General features: G+C 42.4%; 1 long non-coding RNA gene across 1 annotated transcript in view; it reads left to right on the top strand.

Moving 5' to 3' along the window:
• LOC125440399 overlaps positions 1 to 18834 on the top strand; it is a 35640-nt gene extending 16806 nt beyond the window's left edge. The window contains exons 2-3 of the long non-coding RNA XR_007245691.1: positions 42 to 97; positions 18731 to 18834. This is a non-coding gene — a long non-coding RNA (uncharacterized LOC125440399). The remainder of the gene's footprint in view (positions 1 to 41; positions 98 to 18730) is intronic.
• Positions 18835 to 19628: the final 794 nt, after the last annotated feature.

Below are 19628 nucleotides of genomic sequence, written 5' to 3'. Positions count from 1 at the left end.
TGAAGAAGACATAATAATCTAAAGTATTGTTTTTCCCCCAGGTCATTACTTCCGCCTTCCATTGACTACCAGCCAAGGATTTTATCAACATCCTGATGTGTGTACGTTCATCTATGAATTCATGAAACCCATCTACGGAAGTTGAGTATTTGAAATTCACCAGACATTGGTATCCTTCATTTCTACACAGAGGCGTAGCTAGGGGAAATGGAGCCTGGTGCAAAATCTGAGTTTTGCGCACACACACCCATGGGCACCCCCTGTGATGCTGGAATCCACCCCCAAACAGCATCACTTTCAATGGTGTTTAAGCTAGGGACCCAGATTCTCCTTTTAAATCCACCTTAAAGGGAGAATCTGGGGTCCCCAGTTAAAACAAGATTGAAAGTGATGCTATTTTGGGGTGGATTCTCCCCCACCCTGAAGCAGCATCACTTTCAATGTTTAAACTGTGGACCTCAGTTTCTCCATTTAAATCCATGCCGAAGGGAGTGAATTTAAAAGGAGAATCTGGGGAAATTTGGAGGGTACCTGCTGTCAGGCACGCAATTGTTAAGCTAGCAGCACCAAAATTTCAGAGTATTTTTAGGAGATTCTCCTGATGATACCACCCAGGTTTGGCGAAGTTTGGTTCAGGGGGTTGAAACTTATGGACCCTCAAAGGTGTAGCCCCCATCTCCTATTTGCTCCCATTGGAAACAATGGGGGATGGGGGCACCCCCTTTGAGAGCCCATAACTCCTAACCTCACCTAACTTGGGTAGTATCATCAGGAGAGTCTCCTGAAAATCTCTGAAATGTTGGTGCTGCTAGCCTAAAAACTGCACCCCCTGCAGGCCAAAAACTGAAAAAACACTTAAAAATACCAAAAAATGCACAAACGAACCTGAAATGTTTGCGCCCCCCACAAGGGGTGCCCAGTGAAATGTACACCCCCCCTCCCCGGTCTCCTGGTAGCTTCGCCTCTGCTTCTACATGATTAGTGGATCTCTTTCAAAATGATGACTGCATTACAGAAAGTTGATATTATTGTATTTGGGATCTTTTGTGTGTGTATTATTCATTGTTTTGTTGTTTTTACTGTTGTTTATAATATGTATATTTTTGTTGTTGATTAAGAGTTGTGGTTCTGGTGTATAAATGTTTTAATTATTTTAATTAAAATAGAGTTTTAAAATTCGCACTAGAGCCAGACAGGTTCTTTTCCCTTCTATAAACTTGTGAGCAGAACCACAGTTGTCAAGGGCACTTTGGCTTCTCCACTGTATGGGTCCCTTTGGGCTGCACTTTGTGTTTTGTGAGCAGTCAAATCCTCTATGGATTCATTCTAGAGCAGGGTTTGTATTGTTTCCTGACTGTTTCAGAATGAATGCCTATTAAAATCAATCAGCATCCATTTTGAGGCATAGGCCTTTTCCGCATGGCCACGCTGGGGGTTGGGTCAGCGTACATGATGCTGACCCAACCCCCTGGGACCATTCACACGAATGGTCCCGGTAACGAAAGGGAAGACGGCGCTGTGGAGCATCATCGTCCAATCGACCTACCTTCTCTGCGACCGTCCAGCATGTCGCTGAGGCCAGGGGACATGCCCCCCCTGCCCTGCGAGACTGCTCTGGAGTCCCAGGGCAGGGGGGCGTGTCCCCAGGCACACCGGCGGCGATAACTGAACAGATCGCAGAGAAGAAGTCAAGGTCAATGGGCAAAGGGAGGAGGGATGGTGCCTTCCAGCCGCTGCTGTTCGCACGGCAGCGGCTGGAAGCCACCATTTTCCAACAACCTCGCTCAGGGAGCGAGGTGGGAAAATGGCGGCTTCGCGCCGCTGGGGAGGAGCGAGGGCGGCGTGACTGCAAAGCAGCTGCGCCCCCCATGCGAACAGCTCCCTGGGGACGGCGTTTTTGCCATCCCCAGGGTGCTGTATTTGGCCCGTGCGGAAAGGGCCTTAGAGATAAATAGATCTCCCATATTTCATTCTATTATTTTTAGTGGATTCACTCTGATCTGCTTTCTGGTTTAAGCTGGAAAACTTCCAAAATTCATTCAGGAATTCACACACATTTCCTGCAGCTTTTAGTGTGGAGGTACAGGTTTCATATATATACCAGTGCTTTTGCACAGATGGCTGTATTAAAACCCAGAGCAAAGGGGAAATAGATGCAGTAGAATCAGTATTCCCTTTTGGTACTTGGATTTAATCATTGTGAATGTGCACTGATGTATATCAGCAACCAAGTAAGAAAAAACATCACAATGAACATGTACAGTGGTCAGAACAAAGTATTAATGCTTGGGGGGCACTCTAGAAACAATAGGCTGTTGTTTCCAGTAATTATATTGTATATTAATATCTCTGATTCTTTCCTGAAACATGCTTTTTCTTTGTGACATTTTATTATCTTTTCATACTAATAGGAATCTTATTTTAACACTGTTTTAGTGTGTTATTTATAGCTATCTTACTCTGTCTTATCCTGATCTGAATTGTTGTATTGTTTTATTTTAGTGATAATGCAAACTATATATTTGCTACCCAGGTCTTACTTCACTAAGATGGAAGTACACTACCTTAATAAATTCCCTCTGCCCTGCCTCCATTCCACATAAAAAAGATATAGTTCAGATCCAAACATTCTGTGTGATTTTTTAAAGCTAAGTTCAAACTTTTAAATAGTGTGGAATGAGTTGCATAAGAACATCAACCCTCCAAACCTTAGCCTGTTTTTCTGCAGTCAATACTAATTGTTTTGAAAACAGTGACTGCATTTGAGGTTCATGCTGCTATTAAAAAGGTATTTTTGTGTGTGTTTGTGTTGTTAGAGAAAGCAGCAGCCATTTTATCTCATGAATAACAAATTCATTCCAGCAGGTTACCACCATTTTGTGCTAATAATTTATAAAGCTGAAGGACAGCAAAGGACAGGAGAATGCTAGAATGAACTACACAACCTTCTGGCTTTGGTAACTTGCAAGTCCCCTTATCAAACCCTTGTAATCTGGCTGTCATGATGGAATCTCAACTTTAAAATATCTACTATCTTTTTAATCTGATTTTATTTATTTTGTTAAGTTTATATCCTACCCAATTCCCAACCAGGATCAGGTTTATGGCTCAGGGCTATTAAACTGTATAATAATAGCCTTTTCATACCACATGACTAAGAAATCTACTTCTGCCTCCAGTGTTTAAGTGAGGAGCAGCCCAATCCAGCACTTCCAGTGGTCAGGAATCATGCCACTGTGGTGCTGCCCTACCACCTCCGGAGCATTTCCCAGCACTTCAGGGGGAAAGAAATAACCTCCTCACAAAACCCCCAAGGGTGGCATAAGTCCAGGACCCAAGTCACAGCACAACTAGTCACAAACTCAGGGTGGGAACTAAGTAATGTCAACTTCACCCTGAGAACCCACTCCCCCCACACCAGTGTCTGATTGGGTTGGCAATGCACCTCCACAGCAGTCTGGATTTCTGGGTTGCACCACTGCAGAACTGAGGGGTGGTTGGCTGCTGGCACCTTTACCCCCTCTACTGGTGGGGGTACCTCTTGTGCTGATGGATGGAGCAAGCACATCAGTGCATCCCTCTGCCACTCCCTAAGGACATTCAGCCCCCCCAACTGAATTGGGTTATAAAAGTCCTACAACTGGAAACCCAGAAAAAAGGGTTCCCAATCACAAAGTAGTATCTCTACAGACTTCCAAGTATGCTTACCATCTATGGGTTAGGAAATTCCTGGAGATTTGTGAGTGAACCATGGTGAAGATGGGGTTTGGGGGGAAGGGGCCTCAGCATGGTATAAAGCCATGTAGTCCATCCTTCAAAGCTGACATTTTATCCAGGAGAACAGATCTCTGTAGCCTGGGGGTCAGCTGTAATTTCAACAGAACTCCAGTCCCTGCCTAAGGGTTGACAATTCTATATACATTGAGGTAAACCTTGTAATCTTGACATCCATCCCTGTTTCATGCATGTTTTGTCTTCATGGGTATGTTGTATAAAACAAACCTATGGTCAGACAAAGACAACAGATCATTTACATGGAGCAGAGCAGATGATTAGGACAAATATGATCAAGGCCAGAACTGAAAAATCCTCAGATGATACAAAGTGCAGATTGTGCAAGGAAATATATAAAACTGCCAATCATGTACTCAGCTGTTGCAAAAAGATCTGCCAGACTGAGTACAGAGGCACAACTCCGTGGCAAAGATGATCCACTGGAATTTATGCTAGAATTACAACATAAGAACAGCTGAAAACTGGTGGGAACATTGTCCAGAACAAGTCACGAAAATGAGAAGGTCAAGATCTTGTGGGACTTTCAAATCCAAATGGACAAAGTATTGGCACATAATACACTGTACATCACGAGGGCCCCTTCCGCACAAAAAGAATAGTCCACTTTCAATGCACTTTGAAGCTGGATTTTACTGTGCGGAATAGCAAAACCCAGTTGCAAACAATTGTGAAAGTGGATTGAAAGCGCATTATTCTGTATGTGCGAAATGGGCCAAGGACAAGAAAGTGACTATTGTCGACATAGCGGTACCTGGTTACAGCAGGGTCATTGAAAAAGAACACGAGAAGGTCACTAAATACCACAATTTGAATTCAAGATTCAGCGACTAAGGCAAAAAACCAGCTGAGGTCGTCCCAGTGGGCACTATTCTGTGAACACTAGGGCAGCACTTGAAATATCTTCAAATGACAACATTAGCATCTGTCAGATCCCATCCCAGCTTGATGGGATAGGGCGGGATAGAAGTTTAAAGTAAAGTAAAAGAAGGCAGCCCTGCTGGGATCCGCGTGAATACCACGCTGATACATTACAATTTCCTAGGCCTTTGAATGAGGCTTCAATTGTAATGAAACGCCAACAACCAGCTAAAGAACTGGCACCTGATGTCATAAAAAATAGTATATGCAGTAGTCTGTGCCAACCCCCCATTTTGAAAAAAATGACATAGTATTGGCCAGACATTTCAGTCTCTCTTGCTAAAAAGGGAGTTGTTCTGAGCTTATTGAGTGATGTCTGCAGGAGATTTTGAGTGACCAAACAAAAGTCAAGAGCTTATACAAGGATATTTCATGCTGTGGTTCTATCCAAACCAAGTCCCATCTGTGGTACGTAACACCTTAGTACCTTATAGCTATCTTTAGTAGATTCATCAGCCACATACCTTCAAGTACCGCAATATCTGCACTCACCTTTTCCTCTGTCATATCTCCCATTATCTCCACATTCACACCTTAAAAGTAACTCTTGTTTCAAACAAAAGTAAATCTGGTCAATTTTTGGTTGTTGAGGCACTGTTAATTTGGATAAGGAACGTGCTATTTACCTGTGCTTTTATTTAGTGTTTGCTTAGGATACATCTTCTCTCCATCTACATATTGTACGAAATCCTCAGTAAACTTCATATTTCTTTTTAAAACTTTTAATCAGTTTTCTGACATCCTTTTTCTGCTGAAATCCATTGCTCACTGCTACTTCTTTAGGTAAAAGATCCTGTTGTTCCACACCCTGCACAAGCATGCAAACTAATTCCCCGTGTCAATCTGAGCACATGTTAAATATGCTTGTATTTAAAGTGTTCTGAGAACAGGTACTGAGTATCCAAATGTAATTACTCCAGAACCATTGAATAGCCATGCCATGTTTATGAAAACAAAGCCTTTACAAAGCTATGGTGTGTGGGAGTAGGAGAATCTTATTTTAGCTCAGATACCTTGGTTCCACTTAAATGAATTACATGGAATAAGGACTAAATGTTACGCAACATGCTCCCCAGCCCCCCCCCCCCCCGCCCCAGAAAAGATCTTGAAGTAAGGACTGACACCAAAGTAAGGACTGACACCAACAAACACTAACTATAATCTTCTTATCCTTTCAAGATTTCCTGTCATCAGCTTTTAAAGTATAAGAAGCCTGGAAAGACATGTCTTTCTGGATTTTTATTCCAACAGAGGCATTCAGTAGACTTGAATAAACCATCAAAAAGACTTTCCCTGGGATCTAAACAATCTTTTATTCTTGTAACTTTGTGTTAAAAGCACCATATCTGGAAATGTCCTACTTTCAGCTACAACTAAAGATAGTATACTTATTTCTGACTGCTTCTTTCATTTTATAGGCACACAAAAAACAAGTTCTGAGAACCCAGCAGCAAATTTGGGGCTATGCGGTGAATGTGAGAATAGTCCTCCTTCTTATGCCCAGAGCAGAAGTGTACCCGGGGTAAATGGCACCTGGAGACAAATTGTCTCTGAGATGCCTCCCAGGATCTGCCCATCCCCACGCCCCCAGGCTCCACTCCCCACTGCTGCTGGGTGCCCTTGACTCCATCCATGTAACCATGGACATGGGAAAGGTCCAGGGTGCCCAACTCCCCCCCCTCCCAGACTCCCCCTGCCAGCTAGGCTCCCAGCCGGCAGCCACCAGACCCTTCTGACATCTCCTCCGGGCAGGCCAGAAAAGACTGCAGTCCCTGGCCTCAGAGACCTGCTTGTATAAGCACTGAGGCTGGGGGTGGGGCTTGGGGAGCAGGAAGGGGGGACTTCCTGCTCCCCAAGCCCCATCCCCGGCCTCAGTGCTTATAAAAGCAGGTCTCCAAGGCTGGGGACTGCAGTCTCTTCTGGCCTGCACAGAAGGGGGGGGGGTCAGAAGGGACTGCAGGCTGCTGGCTGGAAGTCCAGCCGGCAGAGGGGGGAAGGAAGGGAGGGGGAGTCCATAGCAACATGGGCAGGGTTGAGGGCAGGCGCTTGGAGGCAGCAGGAAGTCCTGCTGTCTTGTTGTTTTTGCATGCCTTGACCCCGTCCATGTGTCACTGACATGGGCAGGGTCAGGGGTTCTCGGAGACAATGAGGCAGCAGGACTTCCAAAATCTCAATTTAAGCCTCAAGGTAAATTAATCAAATGTGGTCCTAAATAAAACTGTCTTCAGTTGCCTTCTAATGACTGAAAGTGAGACGGCCAAGACGGGTGTGTGTGTGTGTGTGTTTCATAATTGTGGGGCTGCCATTAAAAAGGCTGTCTCTTATGTACCCACCAAATTAGCTTATTTGACTGATGGGACAGTCAGGAGGGCCCCTCCCTGTGGTTTTAACGCACAGACTTTAAAGGATAAAACCAACACTTTGAATTGGACTTGGGAGCAGATCAGTAACCAGTGTAATTGATGTAGTATTAAGTTATGTGTTATAGATAAGGTTGCCAGGTCTGGGTTGGGAAATACCTGGGGAGGTAGAGCCCGGGGAAGGTGGAGTTTGGGGAGGGGAGTGACCTCAGCTGGATATAACGCCATTGGTTGCCTGGAGATCAATTGTAAGGATGGGAGATCTCCAGGTGTCATCTGGAGGTCGGTAAATCTAATTATAGAGAAAGGTGGTGAATTACGGTCAAGATATCCATAGAAACCTGAAAACCCCTGGGGAAAATGTCTTTTGAAGATGATAGATAATGCTTTCACGTAGTTAATATCAGGCAGTTTGATAAGGCTTAGGGTTGTCAATGAAATTCCTTGAGATTTGGGGGTCAAGATTCGAGGAGGGACTTCAGCAAGGTTTAATGCCATAGAATGTCCTTTCCAACGCATTTTCTCTAGCGTAGTTGATCTCTGTCATCTAGAGATCAGTTGTAATTCTGGAAGATCTGCAGGACAGACCTGGAGGTTTGCAGCCTTTATCTCAAAGCTACACAACTGCTGATTTTACACCATTCATCAAACACACAATTTGCTGCTTATTTTATAAAAATGCACATATAAAAATCAGCCTTGGGAATCCAAATAACTAATAGGCTGATTTATGAACTAATCTTTGAAAGCAGTTGCCTAATCCAAGATTCATTTGTGTAGGAAGTATCAAGATAGGTGCACAAATATAAATAAAAATTGGAAGTCCTTGCAAATTTTGAGGGGAGCACAAGTCACCGACCTCTGAAGAATGAATCATGAAGTGCTTGATCAGGCTGAGAGATTTGCTGCCCTGAAGAGTGTTAAGTCAAAATTTATTATTTGACTATAATCCATCATACTATAAAATATTAAACAATGGAAAAGAAGAAAAGCCTTCCTTATATTAAAAAAGAGTCTGAATTAAGAAGTCATATTGAAATGTAACCAAAGGCAAAACTAACATATTCTTACATAAAACAGCTCACCTTTCTTGTGCACAAACCATAAAACTATGAAGCTTGAAGAAAGAATAACAACACTACTGTCTCCTTGAGTTAGGACTACTGAACAAAGATAAGATTGCTACTTCTAGGATTGACTATTGTAACTCTCTCTACATTGGCCTTCATTTATCCTCGATTCGGCGTTTGAAGCTGGTTCAACATGCAGCGGCTAGGCTCCTGGCAGGTGTACCATTGTGGGAGCACATTATACCGTTGGCTCCCAGTTGAGTTTTGAGTCAAGTTTAAGGTGGTGGTATTAACCTTTAAGGCCATTAGCGGGCTGGGACCTTCAGATCTTAGGAACCGCGTCTCCCAGTATTGCCTAATAGGATCCTCCATTCCTTAGAGGCTAACCTTTTGGTGATCCCGGGTTCCTTGGAGATACGTCTGGCCTCAGCTAGGACCAGGGCTTTCACGGCTCTGGCCCCTGCTTGGTGGAATGCTTTATCATCTTCTATTAGGGCCCTGTGAGATCTGAAGGAGTAAAACTGAATTGTTTCACCAAGCATTTAGTTGAGGCCAAAGCTCCCCCATTGTTCTTCAGTGTTTTGTGTCATCTGCACTTTGCCAGACTCTCCGAGTAGAGTCAGAGCAAGTAAGGATTTTATTGGTCTCATGTGAATTTTAGCTTGTTTATAGGTGTTTTAATATAACTAGATATTGACTACGTTAATTATGAATTTAATGTTATATTGTATTATATGGATGTTGTGAACTGCTCTGAGCCATTTTGGGAGAGCGGCATATAAATTGAAGTAAGTAAGTAATAAAATACTAAGTTCCTTTGTGCTGCTGAGTGCAAAGATATGTTGGCATAGTAGATCTATACTTATATTGCACCATAATTTTGCTGGCATAACACTAACACATTCACAACATTGTTTTAACATCAAATATGAATCAGGCAAATAAACATGCAGAGTTATGGGTCTGACTAGGGAGGAGCAGGGCTTAGTCAAAATCTCACCCTTGTTCAAAGGATTGGCTATATCTCAGATTGTGACATAATACAACATCTGCAAAAGAGATAATGGGAATTAAAACATTCACAACTGAAATCAACGAAGAGCCTGAGACATCCATCCTTTCCATATCTGCCCATGCTGTTCCACAAAACCAAAGCAATTGGCACAAAAATGATAGATAATTGCTCCCTAGGGGGAGGGCGGTATATAAATTGAACAAATAAATAAAATGCAAAATTACCAGATTTGGAGCTGGTCACATGGTGGAAAGGTATGACTGTGGCCCTTTCCGCACAGGCCTCCGGGCGCCCTCACGCCGGCAAGAATTCTGCAGTGGGGGTGGAAACCGATACGCCTTATAGCGTCTTGGCGGCTAACAGAGGCGGCGCCAGGAGGAGGCGGCTCCACATGGAGCCGCCTCTTCCCTGTCCCTCTCTTACTTGCCCCATCGCCGTGGCATTAAGCCCTGCTGTCTTCCTAAGCCCCGCCCGCGCTGCCCTCCGACCTCCAGAGGTCGGAGGGACAGCGTCGCGGCGACAGCTGGACAACGATGGCTTGAAGGCAAGAAGCGACAATAGCGTGTTCCCGGCGGTGCCGTTCGCACAGCCGCCATACTTGAAGAAGGCTGCGCTGTTTTCTCAAAAACACCCCTTTAAAGGGGTGTTTTTGAGGACGGCCTGACGCCGCCCTGAGGGAGGGGAAGGGGAACCAGGTCAGCGCTGTGTGAACGGCGGCCTGGGCGAACGGCGGCCTGGGGGCAGCGTTTTTGCCGTCCCCAGGCCGCCGTTTTTGGCCTGTGCGGAAAGGGCCTATGTAATTCTGTTGCTGAGAACTGAGGAATGGCAAGACAAGTTGTGGAATGAAGGAATATGTATCTCATTTAACCCTGTTGAGTAAACCTTATTTGGTCTGTAGGTTTGTGAATCGCTGGTCCATCAGGGACATGGCTCCCAGGCTGTTATAGTATGAATTGCCCATGAGGTGAATCAGAAAATCTATACTTTTAAAAAACTGCCTTACTGTTTTTCACACATCAGAAACCTGATACATGTATCTGTGTGTGCATACCACCAACACAAAAAGGATTAAGAAGTATTTCACATGATGTATGTGATTGCAGCCATGATGTGAATGTGATACTTTGGTTTTTGGTAGGGGACATACATTGTAAGAAGTGAGGTGAGAAACTGTGAAGCCTAGGAAACCTTTACTGCCACCACACTTTTGGATGCATGAGTATTTACTTCACCTTATAGCAGCACAAAGAGGTACATTGCCTTGATTCAGATTAAATTGTAGTCAAAAGCAGGAAATAGGAAACATGGCACAGAGAAGGAAATTGACACAGTGGTGTATTAAGATTGAGGTAATAAATAGGTCTAGAAGAGGTCAAAATCATTATCATGTCCATCCATTCTACAAAAGCCATAATTTGCTTAGTTACCATAGCAAACATTACTATACTATGAGCTTCAAGACTCTTACAGCATTTATAAAAATAGAAAAGGAATATGAGAATTTTGTAAGGCTTTCATTAAATAAAATGCTTTACTTTTGTAAGCATATTTTAATGATGAAGACTGTGTTTAATAATCCCTAATAGAATATATCTACTGAAGCACATCTAGCAATACTAACAATAACTTAAACATATGTTATAAAATATAAGGGGTTGCCTTGACTCATCAAAGCAATGACCTATTTAACCCATTCACGTCTACACTGAATGAGTTGAATTCAACAAACTTTTCTGCCAGTGAAAAAGGAAGATAGAGTCCAGTGGTGGGATTCAAATAATTTAACAATCGGTTCTGGTGGTGGGATTCAAATAATTTAACAACTGGTTGTTTACAAGCACCATTTTAACAACCAGTTCTGCCGAAGTGGTGCGAATGTGCTGAATCCCACCACTGACAGAGTCCCATCTGACCACCCATCTGACCAAGAATTCATCCCATTCAGAGGTCATGATCAGAAACACTTGTGCATCCTGGTAGGCAGCCTAGAAGGAATTTGAAGGTCTCTTTTCACCTCCAAACCACATAAAAACCTAATTCACGGAGACTGAGTGCTATTGCCAGGTCCATCACAGCCTAGACTACAAGAAATCCTGTTCCTGCTACCACTACATTGATCATATATGCTTGACTTTATGTTCCGAGAGGGAGAGAGTGTCCATGATGCTTAATTAGAAGTCCAGAATTTTATATTCAATGTCCTATTTTACTGAATCAGCTAATATAGTGGAGATTACTTTCCTACTGAAATAGGATATGTTCCAAGTTTTGGAGGAGCACTAAGCATAAGCATTTATTGTCATTGTGCATGCACAACGAAATTTACAGCAGCATTCCTCGATGCAGACAATTTCAGACTCATACCCCATCCTCACTTTCCCCTTCCTCCACCCATCCCTACACAGCCCCAAACACATCAACATGAAGCCGCAGAGTTTAGCATAGCCACAGCTCTAGAGTAGAAGCTGTCTCTAAGCCTCTAGTTACAATTTGAGATATTTTCACCTTTTAAATGAGTAATATAATCTATATGCATTTATTTCATTTACATTCTGCACTTCTTTTCGAAACTTAAGGTTGATTACACAGCTGGATTCAATGCAACAGGAACAATAGATGGCAAATGATACAAAATGTGCATACAACCAATGCAATAAAACATACAGCAAACAAATTAAAAAGTGGATAGGATATGTGCTAGCAAAACAGTATAATGCATACAATAAAGCAGAATTACAAAATTGGAAGACATGCAGCAAAATAGTTTAAGACCAATACAATAAAAACTGCCTAAACTTTCACATACAATAACTACAATCCTGTTCCCAATTTTTTAAAAAACCCGTATGTTTCATGAATCTTCTTCCTTCCCTTCTAAGCATGAGATAGCTGGTATTTATACAGTTTAAGAAAATTCTTTGTCATTGCTGTGCAAGATAGACCACAGATTTTCAAGGCTGAGAACAATTGCTGTGCTGCATTTAGCTGCTCATAGAGCTACCACCTACAAAGGATGAGTCATTGAAAGCCTTCCAAGCTGTTTTTGCAAAAGTCAAAAAAGACTGTGTAGCAATGGGAGTGGATTTCATCCTTTGCTTCTCAGAAGGATACCATTACGTTTGCATTTACACACTGATCTATTGAAGTTCTCTCTGGAGATTGATGTTATTATAATGTATGGCAGTCAGAGGTGCTGGCCACCACAAATAGATCACTGACATGTTCCAGACTTGATGTGACCTGCACACCCACTTAGACCAGCACTTCATCTCATTATCCAATAGATCACAGTCCAGCTTTGCTTCCTATCCCTATGTGGCTGTAGCAGATGATGCAACCTTTGGCTGATGCTCCATTCACAAGCCACAATCACATTATACCTCCAATAAAGTACTAATCAACACAGCCCACTTTTAATAACATTTGGATTTATGAATTTGGAATTTGATGAATTTGGAATGTTGTTAATTTGGAATCTGGTTACTATATATGGTCTTGAAGTGAAGTTGGATGCTCTGGAAAGTGAGTTACAGATCACAACAAAAAGAATGATAATGTTCCTTGATGACCATAGTGCCTTCTTGATTGCGAACCTCTAGGTATAGTCTGAAGTTGTCTAAGAACTGTAAAGTACTAGAAAGATCCATTCACCTGGAGAAGATGCTTCTTTGGAGGGTGAACTCTGTGGCATTATTGCTAAGGTTCCTCCTTTCCCCAGATTCCACCCTCCCAACCTGGAGCTGGCAAATGTACTATAGTGAGCCTTAGGTGCAGTGGTGGGATCCAAAAATTTTATTAACAGGTTCCGATGGTGGTGGGATTCAAACAGTGGCGCCGCCGCACACACGCACCTCCAGTCCCTATTGTAACCCCTTCTCGGCACTCAGAAAAAATTAATAACCACTTCTAGAGAAGTGGTGAGAACTGGTTGGATCCCACCTCTGCTTAGGTGTTAAGGAATGTTCAAGTACCCATCAGGATGTAGGGGTGTGTGTGTGTGACTTGTTAAAAGCGTGTGTGAACAAAGGAATAACAAATTCTGGAAAAGAAAGAAGCAGATACTGTTATGAATCATATGATCCCTTGAGGAAGGGTAAGTTTGACACATATTTTGTGAAAGAGCAAAGAGACTGCAGAAACCAGAATAAAAAGTTTGTATTTACTGGACTTGGAATCCATTAACATTGGGATACTTGCCCATCAAACTGTCCCAAGCCAAGAAATCTGCTTCTGTCCCATCTCAGGATCCAAAGTTAGGGAGCCTTCCTCTCATCCAGCTCCTCCTCTGTTTTTTCTGCCTGCTTGTTTTGCTTCTTTGGAACTTGTAGCTCATCCCATTCCTTCTGCCTTGCTGTAGCAAAGTACAGTCATCAGCAATGCCACCCCTCAAAATCAGTCTATCTGTCTGAAAGAATCCTAGGCTGTAATAGCTGAGTCAGCCAGGAATCACCTGTGCAGGGCTCAACCCAGAAACCCATGGAGGCACCTTCAGCATGCAGCAATGGTTGGGGCATATTGCTTAGCAGCCTGCAGAATAGTTATGCAGTCCCAAGGGAAGTACCTGGCCTAAGGTTATCAGCTTACTGTAGGTACAAGTGTCAACCCAGTCTAACAACTGGTTGAAGCCTCCAGTGGTGCATATTCTTTCTCTGAAGAACTGATGCAGGTAGCAGATCTCCTGCCCCTTTTGCCACCAATACTCTCCCTGTGTATTTGTAAATAAAGTAAATACTACAAAAACATCCTACAAAGAGACCCAGCCAGATAACTGCTCCCCATTACTTGGGGAATGTGGAAGATGGCACTTAACAATATAAAGCTGTTCTAGTGAATGTCATCTCTAATGCGCAGTGGTTTTCCAGCAGGGAGAGGCCTTTCCTAGGATCTGATAGCTGAGATTTATATTAAACTGACACACACTTCCTTTTTTCTATATTCTCTTTAGCTATTAGCATTCTTTACAGCGGGAGCTGCTGATATAGAAGGACAGTTCATTGGCACACTTCTTCACATTGTTTCCTTCTAGACCTCTGTGTGAAAACATTTAACATTCTCTTTCGATTAACAGGTTTTTCTTTGTTGTTCTTTCCTTCGCTTTCTACTCTTAAAAGCTTCTCAAATTTCTTTGCTCTAAAAACATCTACCTGTAAATAAGGCTGGTAACCTAGCAACCAAGTGAATAATACATTTCCCCTGCTGAGTAATGCTGAAGTATAATCAAATTATCCCTTTCTATTATATGCAGCAGAAACACACACTTTAAGGTAGGCAGTGTACATATGATGGTAAAAAGGGTCCTCAAGTTGCTACCAACTTGTGGTGACGGCATAAGGCAGGAGGTTTTGAGACTATGGGATCCTCTGGAATCCAGATGCAGCATAGTAGGGACAGCCACAAAATGGCTGCTGAAGGACGTGTAGCTAGTCACAAATTGCTTGCCCCAGCTCACCTTCAGTCATACAGAGAATATCCTTGTGGTGGCAGCTGCTGCCAAAGCAATATCTTTAAAAAAATCTGCACAGCCGATCAGAAACCTCACTGATCAAAAAGCTCCATCAGGCCCCACCCACTTTCTAAAACACTTGGCAAGCATCAGGAAAGGTGTTGATGGTACCAGGTTGGGGATCCCTGCCATGGGGTTTTCAAGGAAAGAGACAGAAGTGGATTGCCATCATCTGCTTCTGTTTAGTATGCAGTCATTGAGTAAAAATTGCATGCATAAATAACCATAAATAATTTAAGTTTATTTTGAGATTCTCTGCACTCTGGATTAAAATCTAGAAGTCAGTTTCTTGATCCACCTGTCCATGGGCGGGGACAGGGAAGCATTAGGAATTACTGGAGGCTACCAATAGACAGGAGCCGCATGGCGTAGTGGTTAAGTGCTTGCACTGCCACTCACACGGTCAGGAGTTCAAGCCCCCTGTGGGTCAGATATCCTGGCAACTGGCTCATGGTCAACTCAGCCATCCATCCATTTCTTGGTCGTTAAATGAGTACCTAACTCATAGCTAGGGGGTAAAGAATAGCCAGGGAAAGCAGTGGCAAACAACCCCACAAAAACAGCTTGCCTAAAAAATAACTGCTCGTAGTGGTACCCCAGGGTCGAACACCACTGAAGGGGAAACTTTACCTTTACCAACAGGTGGGGGGGTTACCTTGGAAGAGCCCCCTATTGAAAAGCTATCACAGCCTCCACAGCTAAGAAGTGGCAATTAATGGAGCTCCAGGGGGTGCAAAAGCAGAACTGGGCCACATAAGGGGCTCAAACAGCTCTCAGTCTTTCACAAATATCTTTCCCTTTGCAATAGGCCACAGCAGGGAGCCTTCTAGGACCAGGACAACAGAAGGACAAAACTCAGACACTCCACCCCTCACAAAGGGATTGAATTTGCCATTAACTTTAACACCTGTTCATCATGGGTTGTGTTATTGGCTAAGCAACTGGATACCTGTGGTTGAGATATTCCGCTATGTTTGTGGCCATCGCATCAGCCAGAAAACTTTAAAATTAGCTAGGTGAAAAATGCACTTCCCAAGCATGCGAGAAATCCAAGAGAAGTGAAAATTAACTTATTTGTGCATCCCTACAATTCAGGTCCAGACATGAAACAATATGAAGATTTCATTTTGTGGCAGAGATATTTCACTTTAAGCACCGAATTCAAGAATGGATGCCCTTCGTCTCCTTTTTAAATAGCTACACTGAAAAAAGGGAGTTCATCCAAAGCAGAGGTGGTGTTTGCTTTGTGCAAAAGGCGAGCACTGCTTCTGTCAGGCCTCAACATCCTCATTCAAAATAAAATGTGTTTCCAGCTGTAATAAGATTGTTGAATCCACCCAAAAAGTAAGAAAAGTGTGGAGGAGAAGAAATGGGAAAAGTACAACAAACACTGATGATGTTTTTCTATAAAAATGTCAGAAGCTGAACAAGGAGGGATCTAAATTAGATTCTCTTCGTGAATGCATAAACTGAGCAACATGCTATGCCTATAAATTTGAGCTGAAACCTCCCATTCCAGACTCCAGTGCTAAGGTGGGTGGAACTCAGCAGGTGCTTAGTTCAATAACATCCTCCCTCTACCCTGTTTTTATGAAAATGAAAATGTATGACAAATGGAAATTGTATTAATTCCAATTTGCATAGACGCCAAGCTAGCCTAGGTTCACAGCTATTCAGACATATGGCATAGTACATAAAAGCTTTAAAATGGCTTAGCTTAAATGAATGATGTTGAATTATCCTGTTCATTAATGGGGGACATCTCTCACAATCTTTATTAAGAGCACATCCTTGTTAATTTCTAGAACATCCTTGGCCTATCTTTTTTTCTTCAGTACCACAGTGCCCTCTAGTGGTTCCCAGTCAATGTTATGGCTTCCATCTTCCATGATCATAGAACAAAAGGCATCATTTTGTATTGCACAGAAAGGCAGCACTGTGAGAAACCTTGATGACGATTGTATTTGCTTCAGTTAAAGCTTCTGGGCTACCGAGTACTAAAATTGCCTTTCAGAAACTTAAAAGAAAAGAATTGACTTTGTTTTTATATAAAGATGTACATAATCATATGAGTGCCCAACATATAAATAAACAGAGCTGTTATTGTCAGTAACGAATAATATTAACATTCACCTTGCACACATATTCACCTTGGATACAGTTGGTTTATTTATGTAAAAATGGTGTAAAACACCTAGAAGGGGACATGGTTAAAATAAAGTGGGCCTTGCATCAAAATCAGGAGCAAAAAGGAGATGGGGAAAATCTGGGTCAATCACAAAAAGACAATGGAAAGATTAAAGGGAAGAGCTAGATGTCAGGTGGGATTAGATTCTATGGAAGGGGGTTCCAGTTCAGAGAGACAGATTTTAAAAAAGGATAGTCTCAGAAAGTAGGATAAGTAGATGTGCCTTGTTCAGGGACCCATAGAATTGGATCCCTTAGTCCAGTGCATTTGAAACATGAGGGTTCTTTGCTGGGCAGGCAGCCCTGGCTCCAATGGCTCCTTGTTCAAATTAATTTAAAGCTTTGGAGGTCCTTAGATTAGAAGATGACTATGTTCTGGACAAATGTGGTGCCATTATCTTTGTAAATAGGTTCCCCAGGCTCTCCAATAATCATCTGTCTCCTATCCCCAAGGAGAAATATTTTAGAGGGGATTTCAGACTGCAGCTAAAATGGGAGGTTACAAGGGGTGTAAATACTTCCTCCTACAGAAGTGCCCCGCTGGATCCAAGTCCCTATGCATTTACCACTCTCAAAAACTGTTTTGGGTGACTGTCACCCCTGATAGCAAACTTTTAACTCACAAAGTCAGAAAAGCTGTTCCACAGTACGTAGTAATATGGAAAGAGATTGATAGAAGGCAGCACTGGATATAACCTGCCTGCAGGAAACAGTGGTCAAGAGATGCTGCTAGAATGCTAGAAGCTGCAGCACAGGCTCAGCATGCCAGGAGAGACAATATATTAGATATAGTGTCCCCATGTCATGCAAAGCTTTAGAGGTCATAGCCAGCACATTGAAGTGAACTCAGAAACAAACTGCAACCAAGGCAAAGATTTCAAAGTGATGATAATATGTCAAAGCAGCTAGCTTCAGATTAGGTGAGTGCACTTCAAAAAATTGTTTTAATTTCATTTTGGGATTTTTGATAAGGGATTTTTAGTGTACTGAATTTCTCAGAAAATTTCCATTCTGGAAATTTGTTTCCTTGAGGTTCAGAAATACTGCCATCCAAAAATCATGGTTTTCTAAAAATGCGATTAAAACCTAATTTTTAATGCACACATACTTTACCCTTCCCCCATGATGCCAGGTATAGTGTCCATTGATTCCAGTTGCTGGTAGACCTGGTCTTCAAAGATCTGGTCAACGATAGTGGATCTTTGAAGTGTTGGGGCTGGGGAACCATTGGTACTGTAGTCCAACTGGAGCATGCTTTTTCTTTATTCCTCCTCCCTTCTCACTCCTGCTGCTTGTCTTAGACCACAAAAAAGCTTCCAAAACATCAGAAAATAGTTTGATTATTCATGAAATACCAGGAGAGCTTGTGGTCATTTTGGATACTCCTGAGTCAAATTAACATGGAGTATTTGGGAGTAACTTCAGCTCAGGAGTGTCCCTCAGGAACACACCCCTACTCCAGATAACAATCAACCTGCACATTCTGAACCAATTCCAAGTTGACTTCATGGGCTGCCCCATATGGACTGCAATATAGTACTCTAGGCTCAAGGTCATTGTAGCAGAAATAGAAAGAAAAGTTGCTGGGTTGGGGTGTCCAGAAGAGAAGATAAATTCCATGCTAAAGAGTTTCAGCTGTCATACAAAATGGTTGGGTCCATAAGGAGTCCCAAGCTTTTAACAAAGTGTGTCAGAGCAAGATTCATTCTATCCAGAACAGGTAGCTTTAATCCCTTCTGACCTCTTAGAAGTACGACTTTTTCAAAATGGAATCTAAGTCACAGGTTTGAGTGTCTGCTGTCTAAGTTGCTTTCTCTTCTTGACCCATTTTAAAGTCTAATGGATTTGTGAACTTAATGACTAACGCTGTCCTATTTTCCAGGTGCAGAATAATGGCCTACTTTCCTGGATGAAGGCAATCATGTGGAAGAAAAATATGCTGTTAAAAAAGCAGCAAAAACTTCCAGACACACAGTACTGCCAAAGTTAAGTACTTTTAAGTTACACTGAAGAGCTATGGATGGAGACAGAATTATTTCTAACAAAGTTGAAGGTCTTGTGATAATGTTGGTTAAGCTATCACATTTTTATCAGATCCTTTCCCCAGAAAAGCTCAGGGCAATGAATGCTTCTATCTGCCCAGATTTATATTCACAAAAATCCTGTCCGTTATATTAGAGAAAGAATGACTGGCCTCAGGTCACCATAAGCAGAGAGGAATTTATTAACCCTAGTCTCCCCAGTCATATTATTTATCTACTGCTCTGCACTGGCTCACTTGGAGAATGTGAAGATGACATTGAGGATGACACACTAATTCCTTTTCCCCCCCTTATTATTATGTCTAGCCACTTGGTGAGGTCATCTAGGAATTTAAAGTGATATGTTATCAGTATGCTGATGACACATGCCTCTATTTCACCTTTTCATCTAATCCATATGTAATAACTGATGCCTTGAACATTTTCCTGGAACCACTAATGGACTAGGAAAGGGCTAATATTAATCCAGAAAAGACACAGAGGCTGCTGATGAGCAGTTCAGTTGATCAGGAAGATGAACTCTGACTTTTTCTGGATGAGGGCATTCAGAGATACATGACCATTAGGCAAATCTCTCTTGATTGAACTCCATCTCTCTCACACACCATCACCTCATTGATTTATTGCAATTCATCATAAACACTCTGCTAATCAGTTTTAAACTTGCACATTACCAGGTAATGTCTTTGCAGTAATTAACAAATTTGCATTTGCTACTTGCACCCTCTTTTGCACTTA

Source organism: Sphaerodactylus townsendi, linkage group LG10 (genome assembly GCF_021028975.2).
Source record: "Sphaerodactylus townsendi isolate TG3544 linkage group LG10, MPM_Stown_v2.3, whole genome shotgun sequence".
NCBI lineage: Eukaryota > Metazoa > Chordata > Lepidosauria > Squamata > Sphaerodactylidae > Sphaerodactylus > Sphaerodactylus townsendi.
This window is presented reverse-complemented; position numbering and strand designations above follow the sequence as displayed.